At 39.4% G+C, this 17,048-nt stretch overlaps 1 pseudogene; it reads right to left on the reverse strand.

Annotated features, from left to right (window-relative positions):
• Nucleotides 1-16,268: 16,268 nt before the first annotated feature.
• Nucleotides 16,269-16,771, reverse strand: LOC131448852 (cytosolic non-specific dipeptidase-like; annotated as a pseudogene).
• Nucleotides 16,772-17,048: the final 277 nt, after the last annotated feature.

Below are 17,048 nucleotides of genomic sequence, written 5' to 3' on the forward strand. Positions count from 1 at the left end.
AAGCACACATTCTTTATTTAACGGGCGACAGTTGTGTGTGTGTGAAGGTTGTGGGTTCGATTCCCGGCTCCTCTAGTCTACATGCCAATGTGTACTTGGGCAAGACACACTGACGTTCATTTATGTAACACCATCACTAACACTGGGTATATTTTACCCCGATATAATACACCTGAAAAAAATACTTCTCATCAGAATATATTAAAGAAATAATACATGGCAAATTGAAGTACTCTTATCTCTTATAAAACAAAAAAAGGCATCATTGATGGACCCTATATACAAAGTGTGAAAAAATAGACAATCATTAACAAAAAAACTACCCCTGAAAAAACCCTCAGGTAAAATCCACCCAAATAAATGTTATCACTATTCAAAACTTTTTAGCCTCTTATTCAACTACATGTTTAAAAAAAAAAAAAAAATAATTCTGCATACATAGTCCACAAGCAACAGTGTCCATTTGACAGTGGGAGTTAAAAGGATAAATATCAGACACTGCCGACAAACACTGCCATCGAGAGTGAGGTGAACCTGCATCTCTGTAAACAAGAGTGTGATAAATTATTAACCTCAGACGTCTATTTTTATGGAGATGTTACTACACTCTGTCAGATGAGGTGACCTGCTTTGATATTTATTTCACGTTAGTGATACTGACAGCCTATTTAAGGAGGCATTTGTATCATTAGCAGACTGAGGCAAGTTTCACATTTACGTACTTCTGGCTCACTGTTTACATTGCACCCAGCAATTATTCCAGTTCAAAGATGCCGCTGTTAATTACACCAAATGTATCTTACCCTTTATATCGCAGTTTCACCCGCCGTCACTTCTTTTCAAGTCAATTGCGTTATTGCTCATATAGTCTTCTTCTCATTGACTTCATTAAACACACAATTTGATGCTCAGAGTGAGGAAACGGCTGCAAGGATAAGCATCCCCTCATACTCCCTCCAGTCAAATGTGAGCAAAATGGTGGTTCTTGGAAAATTGAGTTGAATTTGGGCACTCCAGCTGCTTTGCTATCACCAAAAGGCATACACACAAATTACCCTACATGTGATTACTACACCCTTCGCTTTTCACGTGTCATTTCACACCGTGTCATTTCTCCACGGACTCGACATTAAGTCGAACTAAAGCAGCTGTAAATGACTTGAAAAGCTTGAAATGTGTCGGCATCAAATATGAAACACCCTGAAAAGCAGCGTGCTATTTTTTATGCCACTGCTAAGTAGCGGCTAGACTGAAGCCAGTCATTCACTTTGCCTTGAGTAACAATCTTTCCTATCTTTTGTATAAAGAAAAAAAAAAATGCATTTTAAGCAGCGATTTCAACAGGTCAAGTGTGGCCATGTCAGATCAGATCAACTCATTCCAGGGCTTTATTCCAGGCCCTGATGGCAAACGCCTCGTCACCTGCTTTGACTCGGGGAACTACAGTCTTGCTTTTAAGTGAGTGTCCATTAGAGATCAAATTCATTTGGGTGTCCTTGTTCAAAACATTCAAACGAGTGCTGAAAGTTTGGAGCAAATTGTCGTAGCGTGTTAGAAATCACATCAACCTTGTGCATTGAAAACCTTTTCTAAAGACTAGACATGAAAGGAAAAACATGTGTTGAAAGGATCTTGCTATTTTGTTCCACCAATAAAACGATCTAAAGTTATAATTGCTTTTAAATGACAGGAGTTATTAGACTTTATGGTAAGTTTAGTTCTCTACTCCAGCTTCCTCACGTCTCACATCGTTCATTGTCACCAGGCGTCGGTCCCCAAAGACAGCATTTCTGTGCCTGCAGCGCTGCCTTTGATTGAATTCCTCCGACAAATAAATACTTCAAGACTCGAACGATTAAGTGTGAAATAAACAAATGACAATTCAATATCTGAATATCACCATTTCAGAATAGGAGACCTACAGTGCTAACGTGATTGTGTGGGGGGGGGGGGGGGGGGGGACATAAACAACTCTATTTTCCACTTCGGCACCAAAACGAGACGTGCACAGGAGACTTGAGATGCAAAAGGTAGTAAAATGCAACGGTGTCAACTCATTGAGAAAGGCACTGAGTGCCGTGTAATTTATCGCTGTGGAGAAATTGATGTGCCTGCCTCCGAGGGGGCTCTTTTGTGCACACGCATGTACACAAACACACACGTGTGATTACATGTCAGTGTCCATTGTATGCATGCATGCAAACCAGAATATAAAACCCTCTTCCTCTGTCTGTGTGTTTTCTAGATATCACTAGACTCTTCTCCTCTACACTACACTATATGACTTATTGACTCGCTCCGTGTATAGCTCAACTGTACAGTTCATTCTCAGGTTGCAGGACTGCAAGGAAATCTATAGATCAGGCAGAAAACAGACAGGGCCTCCTGCCTCTGGAACAAGCTTCTTGTCCTTGTCAATGATTCAGACTCGACAGTTTTCAAATCCACACTCCAAAAGGTGAAATTTAGTACAGCTTGCAACCTCAGCTTCACTCCTCTCTCCTCTCCTGCAGCCCGCGCTGGTGCTTTGTCGCCCCGGCTGGATGTGATTAGTGGACACGCTCTTGTGTGTGTGCGCCCACACGCGCGCACACTCGCGCATACACACAGTCAGGCGGTGATATACTGTATACATGCGCACAGCACAGCCGTTACACACAATCCTGTGTCTCCGGCTCATGCAAATGAGCTCTGCCTGTCCTTACTGCAGGTTGCATTATTCTTTTAACGCTGTCTCTACAAACCCTCTGATCAGTGACGCGTCGCAGATGTTGAGCATTACGTAAACAAAGTCATTGACTTTTAATTGTCATCTATTTTGCGAAGAAACGTTATTCCCTCTTCGTTTTAAGATGTTTTTGAAACTTGTGCAAAAATATGGTCGGGTGTATATTTTTGAAAACAGTGTTTTCTCATCTTGAGGCTTTGTTGAAGATGGCTCTTTATGGTTAAGGATGCTTGTTGAACTCTGATATTATCTTTAACTCTGTTTTTGGACTAAACAAGATAAGTCTGCACGTGCCCTTGAATCTAAACGTAAGCAACAATTGGATTATAATGGAGATTACGTTAATAATGATTTTTGTAACTATTAAAATGTGAAAGTTGAAAGTATGCATGCTGTACACAAAGCTAGACATGCTAATGTGATACAATTCAAAAAGTTAGTTTACTGACTGTAAAGAAAGTGATTTTTAGGAAGGTTAATGACTGTAATAACGTGGCTGTGCCCTCATTTTGTCATATTTTACTCTCCAGCTGGTGTCTTTTTTTTCTTTTCAGCCAGTCACTGGCTGCTCTTCTTGGCTGCTTCAGAAGAACGTCCATGTGATGTTCTAATCCCAAAACACATTCCCTCTAGGTGCTCACTGCTACTGTGATAAACTTGCAGTCTGGGATTTTTCCTGAGAATCTCTCTGTAAAATCATCAAGCGTGGTTGCTGCAGAGTGTGACAATGTTGCCTCTGAGACTTGTCTTAGGTCGCCTGCTGTGTGTGTGTGTGTGTCTTGGCTGAGCAGACAAATTACTGGTTCGAACCATAAGTTTTAAATGTCCCTGTCGTCGTATAAATACCGAAGATGATATAATTACACAGCTTTTTGGTAATTTCTTTGTAATTTTGACATTGACTTGATATTTTTAAACCTAGGATTAGGATAAGACATTTATTTCATTTCTGCATGATCTAATGTTGTGTATTTTTTTTTGACTCAAACATTTCCTCCACTCTTTGAATCCATATAAATCTCTAAAACTTGTTTTTTTTATTGACATAATCCACTGTTATAACATCTAGAGCAAACCCCCATGAGGATTTTTGTTTTTGTTTTTGTTTTTCGTGTGTGTGTGTTTGTGTATTTGTCACTATTGGACCATGACTGCTCATTGACGTTTAACTATGTGTTCTGCCACTAAAGCTCTTCCAGTATGAGAAAACAAGCCAACATTTCATGATCCAACACTGCTTCCCGATGTTGTTAAACTCGATTTTTTTGTTATGGTTTTAATTGAAAGACCACTTGAACATACTCACAGAGACAATTTCTGGACCAAAGGAAACCAAAACCAAGCATTTAAAAACTCACATTTTGCTTTGTTCTTCCACGGTCACATTGGCTGCATGGGTGAGCCTGACTATGTGTGCTTTACCATATCTATTTTTATTTTATATCAGTGTGTAGAGTGACAGGCATGACAACCATGACAGCCATGGTAACAGTTGAATGTCACTCAGAGGGTATCAGAAAATCTCACAATGACTCCATCATATAGAAAATTGTAGCCCCACTGTTTAAAATACTGGTTAAAATTCTGTTCAATAAGATAACTTAAAATAAGACCTCACATCTGTGTTTTAATTATAGATTGTGTCTAGTCTTTCTTTTTCTTTTGCCTTTAGAGCAAGTTTTTTTTTGTTTATGCTGCTGGCCAAGCTAGAATCTCAAGGCACATGTGTTTTCAAATCCACGTAAAGTAGTGTCTTCCCACTCCTAAAAATGTTGCCAAATACTTTTGACAAATACCCAATACTTAAATAAAAAAATAAATAATTTCAATCTTAAAAGTTTTCTCTGAGTTTTAAGTAGAGAACACCAAAGCTGGAGAAAGTTGTTCTTTAGCCTCATCATAGTTAGAGATGTGTAAAGTTTTCTATGGTTGTGAAAGTCATACACAACCTCTGAGGTTATAGTTTATTTATAACCTCAGAGGAAGACTGCTCACATAAAACACTAATCCCTGTGGCGTGCATGTGAGCATTCACACACACAAACACACAGCAAAAGAAAAAGTAAGTTAATTATTTGGTTAAGAAGTGCAAACAAATGTCATAATTTATGCAGTAACAATAAGGAAAACATCTTTTCAACTGAAGGGAAACGAGAAAAAGAAAATGCAATTAATTTAATTTATGCTTGTTTTTGAACTGAAAGTAAAGTATAGGAAGCAAGATTAGACTTTATTGATCCCACCCCAGGCATATTCACTTGTTACGGCAGCAAATAAGGTCAGGGGTAGACAGCTTGACAAGTACAAAATAGGAATAGAATAAGCAATGAAATGAGCAGTGAAATAAAATGTATTAATATAAAAAAATACAAATGCAAAATACAATAAGCAGTAGAATAAGATATACAAATATACAAGTAATTATCAAACATATTGACATATATATATATCTGTATTCCACAGATTGTAATAAATAAAAAAAACAGTGGGTGACAAATGCAGGTGAATTACCTGTGAGGAATGAGGAAAAGCACAAATTACTACATTTCACACTGTCACACGATTAATTACAATAGTATTAGTCAAAATCACTGGATTAATGAACTGCTTGGCCACTACATTGTATGCTGCTGTTAATAATTGTGACTTAAAAGAAAAGGCTTTGTACTTTAACTTTAAAGCACATTTTAAGTCTGTTATTAATAAGAAGCATCTGCTGATATGAAGCATGCTCCACACCAAAAAAAAGAGGTCTCAGAGGACTGGCAATTAAGAATTGATGATTTGCATAAAGCTGAAAAGGGTAACAACACGATTTCGAGAGTTTAAATATTCATCAGTCCACAGTAAACAAGTAGTCTCTAAATGGGGATGATTTAGTTCAGTAGCTAACCTCCCAAGGAGGGGGCGTCCGGCTGAGATGACTCCAAAGGCACAATGCAGAATTCTCAATGAGTTATAAAAAGAATTGCAGAGTACCAGCTACAGGCTTTAATGAATCACTGGAGCTCATTAACATCTACCTACACAGGAAGCTACCTCTTTCCAAAAATATGTTTTGCAAAAGAGCGGCGTGACAGCCGATAGAAAACACAACACATTCTTGGCATAAAAAGGACACCGACATGAAATTCCCATCCCAACAGAGAAACCTAAGATAGAGGAAGTGTCCTAAATTTGAGGATTCTTCACTGCCTCTGGGCAGCTCAGCGCCAGTGAGGGGGGAATTAATATTCAGCTTTATCAATGGATCGTTCAGTAGAATGTCAGGAGGACTCTCTTCCAGCTGAGGATCGACTAAAAGCCCTGCTGTGTTGTCTTGCGACGACTGTTATGTTTTCATTGCATCTGCTGCCCTTTGTGCCTGCTACTGTATAACATGCCAACCACACGACTCTGCAATGAAGATTTTTGGAAAGGCTGATGGCGCCATAGTTTGTGCAACTCTGAAGCAGGACGGGCAGAAATGGAGACATGTGAAAACATGCTGTCTTTGGATCAGTTGCTGCTACTTCAGGCTAATGCTCTGCCTTTTGACTGACAGGTGATGAACACATGGCCACTTGGCTTCAGTCTTATTTCTGTCCAGCAGCTTAGAACACTAGACATTTAGACAGTGGTGGCTCCTGTATTAAGCTGCTCTGCATACTCGTCCCTTTAGTGGTAAAATTGCTACTGCATTATCAGCAACTCTGCAAAGCAAATCCCCCCGAAAAAAGCCAAAAGTCTAGAGCTTAAACTTTACACTATATTTTCAGCCCAATAAACTGCTCACTTAGGTACGGAAGAGGATTAGGGCCACACAGGAAAAACAATATTTCAGTTCTGACTTTAAACTCAGAAGTCAGAATTGTGAGTAGTCAGAATTTTGAGTTTTAAATTCAGAAATTCTGAGAATAAAGTCAGAATTATGTGAATAAAGTCAGATATTCTGAGTTTAAGTCAGAATTCTGAGTTTAAAGTCAGAATTCTGAGAATGAAGTAAGAATTCAGAGTGTAAATTCAGAATTATGTAAATAAAGTCAGAATTCTGAGTTTAAAGTCAGAAATTCTGAGAATGAAGTAATAATTGAGAGTTTAAAGTAAATTCTGAGAATAAAATCAGACATTTCTGAGTTCAGTCAGAAGTCAGAACTCAAATATTTTTTTCCATAATCCTCTTCCGTACTTCGGCTATGAAAGCTGAAGAATGTTTATTTTAAAGTGTCTATATGCCTGAACATACACATGGGTTGTATATAATCCATTTCTGCCAATAAACCCTCCTTAATGTTACACACTGGACCTTTAACTGGAGATCAGATCACATTTTATCAGCAGTTAATACAAAAATCCCCACCAAAAACAAACAAACAAACAAGTCATTGTTAAATGGCTCACATACCTTATTTCATTCCCTCCTACAACAGATCCTTTGACATATGTTGTGGGTGTGAATAACAATGTCTGTATTTGGCATGGATTAGGAAAGTGCCAACAAAGCTCTAAACCTCATAAGAGTGGTTGCTGTGCATCTTCAACACCACCCAGTGCAGTGTTTATCCAGTAGCTTTTATTATTATAAGATTATTATAAGACCCAACAGGCATGTGGTTGATCTCAAGAGAGCTGAGGTCGGTGTCTGGTTTTCCCTCGTTTTTTTTTTCTCACACTGTGTCCGAAACTGACTTATTCTTCGTTTTAGCATGTATTATTAAAAATCTTAGTTTCAGACCTTCTACCAGAATAAACACTTCCCTTTCCCTGTTTTGTCATTGACTGTAAAGTATCATTTAAAAACTAATGAGACTCTATCGCTCACTCACCTCCTCTAAGTAGACATTTCAGGACAACTTTGAGCTTTGGAGCAGAGAAACTGCTTATCTGTGAGAAAAGCTGCACATTCAGCCTTTTCTAGTCAAAGTCATAGCACTTATACAATTTGAGAGTGAATGAGTGTTTGGCTTTAGAACCTCACACTGGTGCTTGCACTTTTGAATCCTCTGCATGAGGAAAATAACAAAATTATACCTCCATGACTGAATAGCCGTAATGGCCGACGCTCTTCCGCAGATGGTGGGTGAAGCTGAGGAAGTGTTTTGATCATTTGTTAGTCATGCGTGATTTCACTCGCTGCTCCCCTGATTTCATCGTCCGTCTTTGACAGCATTTCTGAAAGGAAACTCAGTCGCCGGGATCATATATTGCAATTGTACCTTTTTGCAGCCCACAGGTTCATTTAAGCTCGCGCCTCTGAACCAGATTTGGTTGGCCATTTACCTGTCAGGGCTTCTAACACTTCTTCTTACCGTCTCCTTGCCGCATGAAACAGAGAGACAGAGTAGTTAAAAACATTTTCCGAGAAGAAGTTTGTATGATATTCACGCTCAACAAGCGCTGCCTGTTGGATTTGAGGTGAAACGTCTTCAAATTGCACTCAAGAGTTCCCTACACATGCATGTGCAAAGAGAAGTTGTTGGGTAAATGATGCATTATATGTTAGAATGTGATATATTCTCTTTCATGACATGACAGCATAACATGAGTAACCTGTGGTTAGTATATGTACAAAAGCTCAGGGTTGTATTCAAATGGTTGTCGAGGTTCTACTTTGCAGGGTGAGTCTAATCAGGATGTAACTATTTATTGAATAGACATCCGGGAGCAATACTGTTGTTTGCAAAACCAACTCCATTCCAATGAAAATCTATGGGGAAATGAACCTTCTTCTTATTTGATTTATGTCAGTAAATGTTTTCTTGAGCAGTTAATGGTCTCGAGCACTAGTTTCCGGTCTTCTTCAGTGGATTTCTTTTAAATTCTATTCCCATTTAGAGGAAAATAGACAACAGAGCATGGCACATATGAGTGGACACCACTGTGATTTAAAGCTTGTATCATCCAATAGGAGGCTCAAGGCTTCGAAAGGCTTAAGACTACGTTCATTTTATATACTGTACACTCAGTCTTATATGAAGTACCTAAAAGGGATAGTTGAATAAAAGTGCTAGAAGTATCTTACCAGAATATGACTTGAAGATGAAGTTGAAGATCCCTTTGACAATTTTATAATGAGTAAAAGTCTTAAAGTATATGAAATTTACTGCACTTAAAGGTAGGGTTGAAGATCCTGGAAAAAAGGTTTGAGGTTGATTGATCCCTCACGATCCATAAATGATTTTTCAATATGATTGGATGGTGTTGCTATACAAAAACAGACCATTTACCGACTCTTCCTCTTCTGATTTGATTTGGTAGTAATGAGTAACAAAGATAGTTAGGGGGAATGTATTGGAGTAAAACTACATCATTTATTTTCAGAAGTGTAGTCTGATTGTGAAAGTATTGGTGCTTTGTGACATTCCAACTCTAGCACTTCTCTTTAAAAACACAGTCATTTCAACAAATCTTCAACAAACCTTCTCCTCAAATACTTGTGTCACTTTGCGTCACATGTGATTCTGTTGAGTCAGCAGATTTCAGAACAATATGGGGCGGGCGGGGCTGGTGGGTGTACAAATGGAACGTTTCCATGGCTTGTGTGGCTCACAGTAAAATAGGCCATAAAAATTATTTTTGAGCACACTTCAATGTCACACCCATAAATATTTGGCACACTTTGCAGGTCCGTTAATGCATGGGTTTTTATACTTTAGAGTCCTGAGTGCGTAGGCGTATTAAGCGTTGGATTATTTATGGCCGACTATGTTGAATGTAGCAGCCGCCTTGCAGCAAACATGTATCCTGTGCGACATGCACGCGACAGCAGACGAACGTGCAAGGTTGCAAGATGCAACTTTCTGCTCCAACGAAATGACACACATTTTTACCTGAACGTGTGTTCCATGAAATGGAAAATTGCAATTAACCAAAAAAAAAATGGAGGTTACAAAACGATGACTCTCCAAAATGTATAGCAATTGCTTATTTTCTGAATGATTATAAATGACATTTCTGCAGTATGCAAGTAGAGCTCAGCGAAAAACACAAAAGCTTACAGGAAGGGCGTTGTTCCAAGTGGTTGTAGCTCAGATAATTATATCCTCAGAAAAGATTGTTTTCTGTGGTTCAATGTGGGACATGTCCATCAGACAAAAAAACAAAAAATTAATAATGCTGCTGACTTGAAAAGACTCCTTGTCCAATCTGAGGGAACATCCACCTCATTTAAGATAAATTTATGGTTTCTGTGCCTGTGCAGTGTTTGCATTACTCTCTGATAGACTTGGCAGTGAAGACATCCATTTACCATTTACGGTAACTGCAGCACAGAGCACTTTATCAACTGAGGATGAATAGTCCACTTGGAACTTTCAAATATATTTAAAAGCGAAATAACACATGGATGGAAATTTTTGTTCATAACTAGAATCAAAACAAACACTTTTATTTAAAGGTTTACTACTATAACAAATAACGTTTGCAGAAGTTTATTTTTTCTTCGCTAGCGTCTGCTGTATTCATTCATAATTATTTAGTGAGTGTAAAGAAATAGCCTCTTTTCATAGGAAAGCCTCCTCCGTGATATCGCTCAGGGTGCTATCTATCTTCATGCTGAGGTGGATATCAATTAGGTGAACCAAGCATGTAATTGATTTCCACCCTGTTACCTTTAGCTCTGGTATTTGTGATGTTCACACCGCTGTGGCCTGTCCCCCTTCCTTTCTTTTTTTTTTTCCTTGCTACATTGTGTCAACACATCCACACGTCCATGCACTTTATTACAATCACAGAGATAAATACGATCTATGTAATCCATTTAGGAGCCACGAGCGGCCGCTTATTGGGATTTCATTAACTTAAGCGGCGCACGATACATGATGGACAACTGGTCATTATCAAGCCACTGTAACAGCCATTACACGAACATCAGATATGAGAACAAATTACATTTTTATCCTAGTTCAATGACGGTGGCTGCTCGCGTAAAGAGGGAGCGCGTGTACGCACCTTTTGGCTCTTGGCAATTTGAATAATTCACTCAGATGTGGGAATATGATTGGTCCTGCGACCTGTGTCTGTGTGGTCCTCCTGACTGTATGCACTGTAGAGATAAGCATATGAATCACAGACAAGAGATACCTGAGGGAGGCTCAGGGAGCGGAGCAGTGAGGGGCAACCAGGGGTCAACTACCGGGCTAAGAATGACAACTCCTGCCAAGGAGATGTGGGAGACTTACAAGATAAGTCTGGGCCTTTGATAGGCTGTGATATTTAGGTTTTTGCATATCTAATCTGAAAAAGAAGAAATGAATGATGGAGAATGCTGGAATAAATTGGAGTCATTTCTGACTATGATTACTTTCACCACATGACATTTGCATGTGTCACTGTATCCAGGAGCTTTCACTGCTTACTTCTGGTTTTCTTGATAAGTTCAGTCAGGCAGATTCATGGCATTTTCTGTGACATAAATATCAGCAGCTGATTCATTTGGATCACATTAACTGGTATTAGCCAAGCATGTGTCATCTTGTATGCGTTTTGTTTTACCATTTGGCAATGGTAAAACAAAATATGAATTTAAAGGTAATTATATCTGAAGAATAAGTTTGCCCGTTTCTCTCACTGTTTGACAACGTTTCCTTTTCAGCTCCAGTTGTTGCTAGATGAAAGATCACAGACAGTTTTTGCTGTCAGTATTGCTACTCTTGACCGTGCATCATGCACTGTTGTACTAGTAAACATTTACACTGTATGCACAAGCTGATTATGGATTCTGCCCGTTACAGTAGGACTTGGGTTATTTGACCAGGCAACGATGTGATATCTGCTTTTCTCTGCAGCCCCTCGGTGGGTTTAAGTTAAGGCCGAGCCTCTTCACTGACAACTAAGTTGTATGGTGTTGTAATCATAACTGCTGTGATTTTATCCAACTACTTCCAATAAAATCATAGCACCCTTTAATGAATAAGACAAGGGTTTGCATGTGACCATGGACTCCGAAACACTAACAGCAGCATCTCTCACAACAATACAATGTCTGATTTAGCACTTAAATCAGCCTCAAGATGTCCTCTAGCAAGATGACTAGCAGGTCTGACTTTTTTTAAGACCACTGCGACTGATTTAGTCCATTACACAGACCACCTGGAGCCCAGATGACAGCGCTCTGCTGTGAGAGTTAAAGGCATGAGCAAATATAAACGTGACACGTATAGGAGAATGATGTTGTTGGGGCAACTTGTCAAAGAGGAAATGTTTTTAGGTTTTTCATGGTGGTGGTGTCGTCACAGTAAATCAAAGCAGGAATAACTGACTTTATTGTCATATAATCTGACACAGGGACCAACCGTTTATTTATCTTTATCTGACCATAGCGATTCTCAAAGTGTGGGCCATGTCCCCCATGGTGGGCTGCTATTGTACAGCAGAAGAGCTACGAGGAGTTACTAAATATACACTTGGTCTGAACAGACTGAGATGCTGTTATGTTTTGTGAAAGATCACCACAAAGATGGAATTCATGCTGAAACGAAGGTGAGAATTATTTCACGTGGATGTCATTCATAAAGGCAGCAGCCAGCCTCGGAGAAAGGCAAATAAATTCTGTCAGAGATGGAGTGATGAATGGACTCTGTTCCCATACTCACCCCATTGCTTTTTTTTTTTATATATATATATGTATATATATATATATATATATATGTTCTGTCAACATAAACTATGAAAGGTTACTGTTGGAAATAAAGAGGCAGGAAGAGGGAGGTAATTTTACTTGTAGCCTAAAGCTCCAGTAATTAGTTTTGCAGTCCTTTTTGGTTCTCACGTACTCCACAGACAGCACTGCTCAACACTTCAAGGTTAACACTGAAGTGCTGATTTCATCCACACAGTCTTGCTAAAGCAGACTGCCTCAGTCACTAAAAGCTCCTATTTGCCTCTCTCCCTGTGTGTGTGTGTGTGTGTGTGTGTGTGTGTGCGCGCCTTTTCTTTGTGCTTGCACACGTGCACCTTTTATGAGAGGTGCCTTGTTTTCTCTTTGGGGAAAAAAAAGTGACTGTTATTCCACAACAAAGTGTTACAAAACACAAACACAGGCTGTCTCTGTTTACACCCACCATCAGGCTGAGTTAAGCCAAATCTCACTCATGCTATATCTGATGGTTCCCTTGAAGGACCTGTCACATTATAGGGACCTACTGTATCTTCCTAGTCCTTGTAACGCACATCATTACAAGGGGAAGACGTGTTGTATGGTTACGATGAGGATAGGGTTAGGTGAGCAGTAGTTATGGTTATGGTGAGACTAAGTGAAATGAATGTCCTCTAAAGTAATGGAAACCAGACTGTGTGTGTGTGCCTGTATTTGTTACCTCTTCAGAATCTTTTCTGGTAGTCCAATAGTCCTCATGGAGACCATAACCTGGTCCAGATGAGGCAGGGACCTACTAGGGACCTACTGTATCTTCCTAGTCCTTGTAACGCACATCATTACAAGGGGAAGACGTGTTGTATGGTTACGATGAGGATAGGGTTAGGTGAGCAGTAGTTATGGTTATGGTGAGACTAAGTGAAATGAATGTCCTCTAAAGTAATGGAAACCAGACTGTGTGTGTGTGCCTGTATTTGTTACCTCTTTAGAATCTTTTCTGGTAGTCCAGTAGTCCTCATGGAGACCATAACCTGGTCCAGATGAGGCAGTATCTCATTTATGAGGAACTGGTTAAGTTTAGGGTGAAGTTAGTTGTAGTTAAATTTAGATTATGGTTGATATTAACTGCTAATGGTTAAGTCTTTGGTCAGGCTGTCAGGAATAACTGTGCAAACCTCTCTCTCTCTCTCTCTCTCTCTCTCTCTCGCTGTGTGTGTGTGTGTGCGCGTGTGCCCTCGGAAAATTGACACCCTGACTCCCCTCACATTATTATCTGCAGTATGTCATCCTGATGAAATGACTCAACAGTTTCCCCATGTCATAGATCATGCACACTGATCATCAATGATCATCAAAGCCAGCTCAGAGTGTGTAACTTCTGGTAATGTTTGCTGTCGACGTAGCTATTCTGCCTCTGTTTTGTGATTCCACAATAACATTATCTGTACACTGCGTCGTCCATCTGAAAACAAGCAAAGGTCAAGCAAAACTATCAGACTTGACTGAGGGGAGCATGTATTTGTTTACACCAGCAGCACAGGGGCTGATGGGAGCAAGAAGCATTCATAGCACTTCAAAATGTTTTACTCAGGGAGAGTTGTGTGGTGCTGATATACAGTACTTAATGACAATGGTTTGAATCTCAGCTCAAACTGACTCAACAAACCATGACTTCCTGTCCACGCGGGAAGTTGCTGCTGAAATCAGACGTACTGATTGCACTTTAGGGCAGTCTAGGGTGAGGGCGGTGATGTTGCCTTGAAACTACTAACAGCAGGGGGGCCTGCATTTTCTGGCATCATAAAAAAAAAAACAAGCAGCTTTCTTCCTTTTGTTGTGCTTCTTTTCTCCGCTTGCACACCTCAAAGTGGCTGACTGATCTGAGGGTTTCTAGTCTTTGAATGTAGGTGTTTGTATTTTTCCAATCCACCTGATGATGACAGAAGCCTTTTTTTTTTTCTTCTTTTTTTTCTTTTTTTTAATCGGCCATTTCTCTGCATTTCCACACTTCCAGTGAGAGTATTGGACAAATTAGCTTGCTGCCTGTCATCCCCACTATCACAGGGAGATGGGAGGTAGGTAGGCCCTGTGTCTGTTATGTTGTATGTGACAGTTTGACAGCAAAATGCAATTACCAGGGAGCCAGTTTCCCTTCCATCTGTGCTATTATCCTCGAGCTTCCTTGGATAATGTTTTCTCACCACACGTGTAATGTACGTTATACTGATTATGTTTCCACAGGAGTGTAATAGCACAAGGACTGTCGTGGTGAAATTGAATTCCTCTGATGTCCAGTGAACTTGGTTAATTGGTTCACAATCGTATTATTGCAGTCAAATTAAACTTATAGACATTTTAAATTAATATTTCCTTCAGCTTTTTGATGTCCTTATTCCTGGTATTTTTTTTCCTCAGTCCATATGTGCAACGAATAAATCTTGTCTCCAGAATTATATAATTTGTTTACATGTCTACAGACCCATGTCGTTCATATTTCATTGTTACGTAAGTTAACAATGTTGTGAAAACAATTTCAGATGTTCTGCAGAAAAACAATGGCTATCGTCTCATGTTTGTGTATGTGTGTCTGTGTGTGTGTGTTAGTTATTGCTTGTCAAGACATTTTAGATAATCACAGCATGCGTAATCACAACATTACACAATTCACAACAGAATCGGCACAGACCACCTCGTAATCTGATACTGTTAATGCACTATAGATATCACGTGGTGATGTGCAAATTACCAGATGACGAGAATAGAAAGACTGGAGGCCCAAATGGTCTCAACTGTGCTACACTTTACACTGATTAAACTGCTTCAAGGTTTCAAAGTCACCATCTAAGTGGTAATCAAGGACTGCGTGTTTGCCATTAATCAACTTTCAGTGCGACTGCAGCACGATAATTTGATTAGTGTTTTAAAACATTTGTTTTCGATAAAAAAAAGAAAAAAAAAGTGCAGTGTACTTGATAATGTCATATATCAAGGCAAATTAATATATTATGTCAGTTGCACACATGTATTACATGTTAATTAAATAGCATGAAGTGAATTGCTATTGTCACAGATGTATATGTATGTGTGTGTATAAAATGTCTAATTTTATAATACCCAGAATTGCCCTCCATCAGCACTCCATTATTGTTACTGTATACTTGATCACATTACCCTTGATTGTATAAACAGATTGAGGGGTGTTGTTAAGATAATGTTTAACTTTTCTTTCTCTCCCACGTTACAGAGCCAAGCTCAAGTCTATAGCTCTCCTCGTTTTTAGCGCCGTATGCATCACCGCTGCAGCATGAGTGATGTGACAGGCCCTAATGTAGGAGGACAGGTGATGCACTCGGGGGGAAGGCGTCCCCTGAGACGCACTGTGAACCAAATTGGACAATGTATGTGTGAAATGTCATGTTGAATTTAAAAGTAGAGCTTCAGGAAGCCTTGCTTCACTCTGAGGGGAGATATGCAACAGATGGATTGTAAAGACATATTCTTACTTTACGTGTCTCGGTGGGACAGGTGTTGCTGAATTATTCAATTAAACTGTTTTTTTTTTAGTCACAGGACTTTGTCGCAGCAAGCGCTTGGTAAGGAAGCCAGACATATGACTTTGTAATTTATTGGTTCACTTTTCTTTAACATAATTTTCTAAAAAGTTTGGTTGAAGAAAATGTGCAGGAATTTGTCTTTACTATTTTTTGAAACTTTTATTGTAGGAAAGCAGTGTGTACATAAATATATATATGTATATATATATATGTATGTATATATACATATATATGTATATATATATACATATACAGTATGTGTATATATTTATATATATATATATATATATACAGTATATGTATATACTTTGGAAGCCCAGTTATACAGCAATGACTATGGGTCTGACGGTGTGGCTGGACATTATATTACATTTTTAAAGACGAGACATTTCTTCATTCCAGCTGGGAAACCTCATAGTAGTAAGCATAGCCTGAATGTAGTGTAGGATCCAGGAGAAAGCAGCATGATGCTACACCCTGTTGACTCCTGGAAGGTCAGGGTGACTGGTATACTTCGCCTGACCCTCGCGAGTCAGGTCAGGCTTCACGGCCTTTTGACCAGCCATGTAGTGTGGGTGGGTGATTGTACACTTTCAGTTTGTTGGGGAATCCCCATTCAGCAAATTCAGCAAAAGTCTTCTGCAGATTGCCGATGACCTGCTTCTCCACCACTTGGGGGTCCAAGTCAGAGACGAGAAAAATGGAAGACTTTTCAATGACCTTTCAGGGAATAACAGTCTTGGCTCCTGCTTTGGAGAGAGCTCACTCAACTCCTTGAGGAAAAAGAGATGGGTACCTTCAGCGGTGCATTAATATTTTCTCCTTGGTTTAATGCTGCACCTTTCCAACTCCAACATATTTGCAGTAGTCATCCGAGTTTAAATCAGTTTTTTTCATGCAGCTTTTTTTTTCTCGTGTTAGTAATCCCAGGTATTAAAATTGTCCCATTGTTCACATTGCCCTGTCCATCTCAATAGCAGATTCCCCACAGACTGTATGTGATGCAGGTTTTGGTTTTTCAGGCCTGTATTTGTCAGAGAGGACGGTATCATTATGAGACAGTGCCGGCCCTGAGTAATTTGGTGCCCTAGGCAAGATTTTAGCTAGCGCCCCCTTGCATCGCAACTTTAACAAACATAAACTGTGACACATAAAACCAAAGGCTTACAACCACCCTATTACAAAGGGGATG

The sequence above is a fragment of the Solea solea genome, chromosome 21 (genome assembly GCF_958295425.1).
Source record: "Solea solea chromosome 21, fSolSol10.1, whole genome shotgun sequence".
Taxonomy (NCBI): Eukaryota; Metazoa; Chordata; class Actinopteri; order Pleuronectiformes; family Soleidae; genus Solea; species Solea solea.